At 41.5% G+C, this 7,759-nt stretch overlaps 1 pseudogene; it reads left to right on the top strand.

Moving 5' to 3' along the window:
• The first annotated feature begins 5,978 nt into the window (after positions 1–5,978).
• Positions 5,979–7,360, top strand: LOC122741766 (annotated as a pseudogene).
• Positions 7,361–7,759: the final 399 nt, after the last annotated feature.

Here is a 7,759-nt window from a genome sequence, read left to right as displayed (position 1 = left end):
TTCCTGGTTTCCCTTTACCTCCCTCCTCCCAATCACTGTTAGTGCTTTTAGATTACCTCTCATTTACCATATGTGTATATATAAATATATATGAATATGTGACATATAAACATAATACATATGTATAGTATATAACATTTATTTTTTTTAATTTTGAGTTCTAAATTTTCTCCCTCCTTCCCCCCCTCCTGGAGAAGGCAAGCACTTTGATATAGATTACATATGTGCATTCATGCAAAACATTTCAATAATAACCATATTGCAAAATAAAGTGCAGACCAAAAAAATAATAAAGTAAAAATAATGCTTCAATCTGCATTTAGAGTCTATCAGTTCTTTCTTTGTGCTATCTATATCCAGAGAAAGAACTGATAAATAGAAGTATGTATAGAATAATTTTACATTTATGTGCATATATTTGTGTCTAATGGTAGCCATTTCTAAGTTGGGAGGGAGAAGAGAAAAAAAGGGGAAAAAGAAATTTACATGATAATTTATTATATATTTAAAAGGAATAGCAATTTGCATGTAATAGATTTGCCATTTCATGGGCAATTATCTTTTTTATTATACTGTTATGGAAATGTTTATTTTATTCCATAAATTAAAAGCAAACAAAAAAAAGAGTATATGCAGTGTGGGGCTATTCTGTGGCTGGGGTCTAGGGCCACCCATCTCACGCTCCTTACGCAGATACCCATACTTTGATGAGAATCCCAGTCAGTGTTTGTCAGTTCCCTATAGTCTCTAAATGGGGAAGAATGAGTAAGTAGGCCTAGAACTGGAGACTGGGAGACAAAAGATGTAGAGCTGAGCAGCAATGGCCCTGTATTCTAAGTCCCTAACATTATGATTCTTTAATCTTATTGGATGAGATAAAAGATAGCCATTTGTACCTATGAGAATTTATTCCATATTCAGCCTGTAATATGCCTAAGGGACAGACCACATGGCTGGGGCTGAGGTGAACTGAATTCTAACCCAACTTTCCCTAATGGCTTATTCAATTTACCTTTTTTTGTTTGTTTTGTCATGGGGTGCAGAGCACCCCAGAAGTTAACTCTGGGGCACATCAAGGAATCTTCTCCTTGAGAAACTAAACCAGAGGACAGATATGCCTAGAGATAAGCTTTGGGATCTCCACTTCTCATTCTGGTCTCCCTTACCCCTGGGGAGATAAGTTTGGGTGTGGCTGCAGCCTTTGTGTCTTGAAGAGAGATCCAGCCATCCCTCACCCAGTGGGGGATAGTCCTCCAGTCCTCACCCAATTCCCCCAGCTACCACCAGTGGCGGATGGTCCTCCCTCACTAAAGGAACTTTCCATAGTCAAATGGTCACCCCTCCCCCCCCATCAGTCCTCTATAAAAGTACCCGCCAATCTCCTGTTCGAGGAGATTGGTACCTCTGAGCCACCTGCTTTGTGCCTATCTCCCCATGAGAAGTCCAAGGATTTCTTTCATGGTTTCCCTCACCCCCCCCCCTTCCCTTCCCTTGCTCCTAAATAAAATACCACCTTATTCTAACTGCTTTTGTGTGCAAGAGGGTGTAATTCTTTAAAGAGGAATTCCTAAGAACCCCAACCCCTAACCAAACCCCGTACCCCATTTCCCCCATAACAGTTTGTTGTTTGTTTGTTTTGGCAGGACAATGAGGGTTAAGGGCTTATTCAATTTAGAACAAGTTTCAATACTGCTCTATAATAGAGTTCCATTCTGTGTTGAATTTCAGCTATCTGTGAAATGAGAATACTAATGTGGATTTCTCTCCCTTTTTGTACAAAGTAATCTGTCTCAGATAAACTGAGCTTCCTTATTCAGGGCTTGTGACTGTCATGGGTACAGAGCACCCCAGAAGTTCTCTGGGGCACATCAAGGAACCTTCTTGAGAAACTAAACCAGAGGACAGATAATGCCTAGAGAGATAAGGGGAACCAAATCTGACTGAGCTAGCTTTGGGATCTCCACCCCTCTTTCTGGTCTCCCTTACCCCTGGGGAGATAAGTTTGGGTGTGGCTTCGGCCTTTGTGTCCTGAAGAGGGATCCATAGCCACCCCTCACCCAATTCCTTTAGTCACTACCAGTGGAGGATGGTCCTCCACTCCTCAACCAATTCCCCCAGCTACCGCCAGTGGGGGATGGTCCTCCCTCACTAAAGGAACTTTCCATAGTCAAATGGTCACCCCTCCCCCCATCAGTCCTATAAAAGTACCCGCCAATCTCCTGTTCGAGGAGATTGGTACCTCTGAGGCACCTGCTTTGTGCCTATCTCCCCATGAGAAGTTCAAGGATTTCTGTCATGGTTTCCCTTCCCTTGCCCCTAAATAAACTACTACCTTATTCTAACTACTTTTGTGTGCAAGAGGGTGTAATTCTTTAAAGAGGAATTCCTAAGAACCCCAACCCCTAACCCGTACCCGTACCCCATTTCTACCCATTACATGACCAATGTAAAAGGATGTTGTTAGCTTGAAAAAAGAGCTACCAGCATTAGGTAGGTGGTCCACCAGTGGATAACTATACATATATACATATATACATATACATATATATACATAAATGTATATGCATACATATATACATGTGTGTGTTTATACATACACACACAGAAGATGAGGCTTTCTAATCAACAAAACAGCATGAAACAAAAGCCAGAAGAGGTGAGTGTGACTATTTCTGTTCCTTAAAATCAAGAAATAGATTAACTCTATGGGGATCATCATAGAATATCACAGAATGTCAGAGTTTAAAGGAAGCTCAGAGTTCATCTACACCAAGGGATCTTAACTTTCTTGACTATGGTCTGAAGACTCCCATAGAAGCCTAGTGAAGCCTATGAATCCTTCTCAGAATAATGTTTGGTGCCTCACAATTGAAATCTCATTTAGTAAAATTGAAAATCAATATTTTTCCTGAGTTCCTGGACACATCAAATCTATCTATGGATGCCTTGCAAATCTGTGGACCCTTGGTTAAGAAACCCTGTTCTAGACCAATACCTACATAGGTATTCCCATCTACAACATGCCTGAAAGTGACAATTAAAAAAAATTCCATTGAGAGGGAAACATACTATCACCTCTGGAATTGCTTACACTTTTGTATTGTTCTTATTGTTAGGATGCCTTTCCTTCCATACGTCCTTTTCTTAAATTAAAATTTTATCTTTTCAATTAATAGAAATATATTTTCTCTTCTTCCTATCCCCCCCCCATCCAATTGAGAAAAAAAATTCCTTGTAACAAATATGCATGGTCAAGCAAACAAAATGTCATCCTTGGCTGTGTTCAAAATACATGTCTTATTCTGCAGCCTGAATCTATCACCTGTCTGTAAGGAGTGGGATAGCATGTTTATCCTTGGTCCTCTGGTCATTGTCTTGATCTTTTTTCTTACAGCTTTCAAAGTTGTTCACCTTTACACTGTTATTGTTAGTGTATAAATTATTCTGGTTCTGCTCATTTCATTCTTATCAGCTTATAAAATTCTTCGAAATGATTTTTTTCTTATACTCTGCTAATTAGTGAGTACAAAATCAAAGACTTGAAACTGGGCTCCTAAAGGGATAGTGAATTTTTTCCTTGAAACCTTTCAGATATATTTAAAATGTAACTACCTTTAAAAAAGTTACAGTTGTTTTCCCATATCCTTGTGTAATATTAATAAATGGAATAATGCAGAGGCAGAATATTTGATGACCTAATAATTTATATGAGTGTAGGAAAAGCTCCTGTCCTTAAAATATCACATGTGAATTGTGAAATTTTTCTGGAAAATGAGAATAGGATCCATGGAAAGGTATCTTCATTGTTGCTCTTTTCTTTCCAGGGGAACCTGCCCAGGAATTTGCAAACTTCACTTTATTCCACAATACTCTATGCATGTATAGACCCTTTCTCTTATGTCCCCTTAGCTCTGCTCCATTCCATTGTGTATTTAATATAGTGTGAGTTACTTTTTATAAACTATTAAAGATAATTTCCTTATGCAAAATAGTTTATCTGATTAAGCTTATTCTCATTCTAACAAATAATTGTTTGCATGCTTATCGCTTAGCTATTTTTTCTCCAAAATGATCAATCTATATTTTCATTTTATGTGCTAAATGAATTTCCACTCCTATTTTCAAAGAAGGACCTTTGAGAGTGTGAATTGTTGTGTATAATTCACTGAGATGAAACACTGACAAAATTGAAAGATCTTGAGTTTACAAGACTATTATAACATATGCAAAAGAAGTACGGGTCCATGAGAGATTTACTTCCAACAGACCTGGTAGAAGATTCCAGAAGAAAATATAAAGAATAGTCTTCCTAACAGTCTATAATATACTCCTACCACAGTATTCTATTCTCTCCTCCAGCTCACAGACTTCTTCCCATAGTATATGTTGTTGATAAACAATTCTACTCTACCATTTTCATATATTATCTATTCTTTTGGAATAAGGAACATCGTAATATAGTGATGTTCCTTTCTGAATATGTTCCTCCATTCTCCACTATAGAGCAAGAAAGAATAAAAAGGAGAGAAGAAAAAAAGCAGTTACACAAAACTATCCATCACACTAGTAAACCTGATGGTATATGCAGTATTTAAAACTCATAATTCCCTACCCCTGCAAAGAAGGGAGGCAAATACATTTTCTCATCTCTCCTTTAGGGCCAAATTTGGTCATTAAAATTACAGCATTCAGGATAAAGTACTGGCCCTGGATTCAGGAGTACCTGAGTCCAAATCCGGCCTCAGACACTTGACAGTTACTAGCTGTGTGACCCTGGGCAAGTCATTTAACCCCCACTGCCCACCCCCCCAAAAAAAATTACAGCATTCAGTGTTACTGTTGTTGTTGTTGTCGTCTACATTTACATTGTCATAGTCATTATGTGCAATGTTTCCTTGGTCCTGCCTACTTCATTCTGTAGTGATTCCTATAAATTTTTCCATGTTTCTCTGTATTCATCATTTCATACGATGCAGTAATATTACATTACCTTCATGTGCCACACTTTTTCTAGTCAGTTTCTCTTTTTAAATTAAAATTTTTTTTCCTTATCAATTTCTAATTGCTGGGCATCTACTTTTTTTCTGGTTCTTTACTATCACATGTGCTGCTATGAGAATTTTATCTATAAGGGACTTTCTGTTCCTGACCTCCTTGAGGTATATGCATAACAGTGGGATCTGTGAGTCAAAGTATAAAGAATTTTTATTCAAGTTTTAGCATAATCCAAGTTGCTTTCCAAAATGGTTGTAACAAATCACAATTCCACTAAGAGTACACTTGTTACAGGTACTGACTTTCATAATCATAGTGGTTCTAAGTTTCAAGATGGTCTCTCACTTTTTCTCTGCTAGAGTTAGGCTTCTTGAATAATTACTACCATAGTTCTCTACCTTCACACATAGACTTCACATACCCAGGGGCCAATTTCTATTTCCATACTTTCTAACACCAGTGACAAGGTTGCATCTTAAATGGCACAAGTGATAACTGGCAGGTATTAGTGACTATGTCCCCCTACAGCATCAGGTGCACAGCTGTTCTTCCCATGAGCATCCCCAAGGCCTAAAAGCATTCTAATCAAATTTACTGATGATACAGCAACCTGGGAAGGATAACTAGCACATTGAATATTAGACTCAGGAACCAAAATATCTTGACATGCTAGAAATAGATTAAATGTAATTTGAATAAATATGAAGGACAATACTTGGTTTTTAAAAATCAAGTGGTTGGAGAACATGAGATGAAAAGACATATTTTATGAAGATTTGGGATTTTAGACAACTGTAAGCTCAATGAGAGTATAATATGGACCAGCTACTGAGAATTTAAGCTGCCTCAGGAGAGGGATAGGTCCAGAATGAAAATTTTGATCCTTTCATTGCAGTTTGTCCTAATCATACCATTCCTGCACTGTTGTGTTGAGTTCTGAGTACCGTATTTTAAGACAGATATTGCTTTTCTCTGTGGAATCACCATGGCGGCTGGGACCCTGTACACATACCCTGAAAACTGGCGGGCCTTCAAGGCCCTCATTGCTGCACAGTACAGCGGGGCCCAGATCCGCATGTTGTCCGCACCTCCCCACTTCCACTTTGGCCAGACCAACCGCACCCCCGAATTTCTCCGCAAGTTTCCTGCTGGCAAAGTCCCAGCATTCGAGGGGGATGATGGGTTCTGTGTGTTTGAGAGCAACGCCATCGCACACTACGTGAACAATGATGAGCTTCCGGGCTCGACTCCAGAGGCAGCTGCCCAGGTCATCCAGTGGGTGAGCTTTGCTGACAGTGACATTGTTCCTCCAGCCAGTACCTGGGTGTTCCCCACACTGGGCATCATGCACCACAACAAACAGGCCACAGAGAACGCCAAAGAGGAGGTGAGGCGAGTTCTTGGGCTCCTGGACACTCACCTGAAGGCTCGGACTTTCCTGGTGGGGGAGCGCGTGACTCTGGCTGACATCACCGTCGTGTGCACCCTCTTGTGGCTCTATAAGCAGGTCCTAGAGCCATCCTTCCGGCAAGCCTTTCCCAACACCAACCGCTGGTTCCTCACCTGCAATCACCAGCCCCAGTTCCGGGCGATCTTGGGAGAGGTGAAGCTCTGTGAGAAGATGGCGCAGTTTGACGCTAAAAAGTTGGCCGAGAGTCAGCCCAAGAAGGAGGTCCCAAGAAAAGAGAAGGGACAGCGAGAAGAGAAGCAGAAGGCCCAGGCAGAGGGGAAGGAAGAGAAGAAGGCGGCCGCAGCCCCCAGCCCCGCGGAGGAGATGGACGAGTGTGAGCAGGCTTTGGCTGCAGAGCCCAAGGCCAAGGATCCCTTTGCTCAGCTGCCCAAGAGTACCTTTGTGTTGGATGAGTTTAAGCGAAAATACTCCAACGAAGACACGCTGACGGTGGCCCTGCGTACTTCTGGGAGCATTTCGACCGGGAGGGCTGGTCCTTGTGGTACGCCGAGTATCGCTTCCCCCAGGAACTCAGCCAGACCTTCATGAGCTGCAACCTCATCACTGGTATGTTCCAGCGCCTGGACAAGCTGAGGAAGAACGCCTTCGCCAGCATCATCCTCTTTGGCACCAACAACGACAGCGCCATTTCTGGAGTCTGGGTTTTTCGGGGCCAGGAGCTTGCCTTCCCGCTAAGCCCAGATTGGCAGGCACACATGGCGCAAGCTGGATCCCGGCAGTGAGGAGGCCCAGACGATGGTCAAAGAGTACTTCTCCTGGGAGGGGGCCTTCCAGCACGTGGGCAAACCCTTCAATCAGGGCAAGATCTTCAAGTGACCACCCCCTGCTGCCGCCACCTAGCGGCCTGCTTCCTCCTCTGCAGGGAGAGCCAGTCATTAAACGAAACTGATCACACACACAAAAAAGACAGATATTGATAAAACAGAGTGTGCCCAGAGGTAGGTGACCAGGATGATGCACAGACTGAGGACCATATTTAACTAGGAGAAGACTTTTGGAACAATATGATATGACATGATGCGTTCAAGCACTGGAAGGACTTTCACGTACAAGAGGAATTATATTTGTTCTCTTTATCTTGGCCCTGGGGGTAGAACTAGGAACAATGGGCTGGAAGCTAAAAAAAAAGCAGACTTTATATTTTCAATGCAAGGAAACACATTCTATCAAGAAGAATGCAAAAGTAGAATGTCTCATAGATTGGGATTTTTGTTGAGGAAGATCTGGGTTCAAATGATGCCTCTGGCACTTTCTAACTTTGTTACCCCAGACAAGTCACTTAATCTCTATGTA

The sequence above is a fragment of the Dromiciops gliroides genome, chromosome 2 (assembly GCF_019393635.1).
Source record: "Dromiciops gliroides isolate mDroGli1 chromosome 2, mDroGli1.pri, whole genome shotgun sequence".
NCBI lineage: Eukaryota > Metazoa > Chordata > Mammalia > Microbiotheria > Microbiotheriidae > Dromiciops > Dromiciops gliroides.
This window is presented reverse-complemented; position numbering and strand designations above follow the sequence as displayed.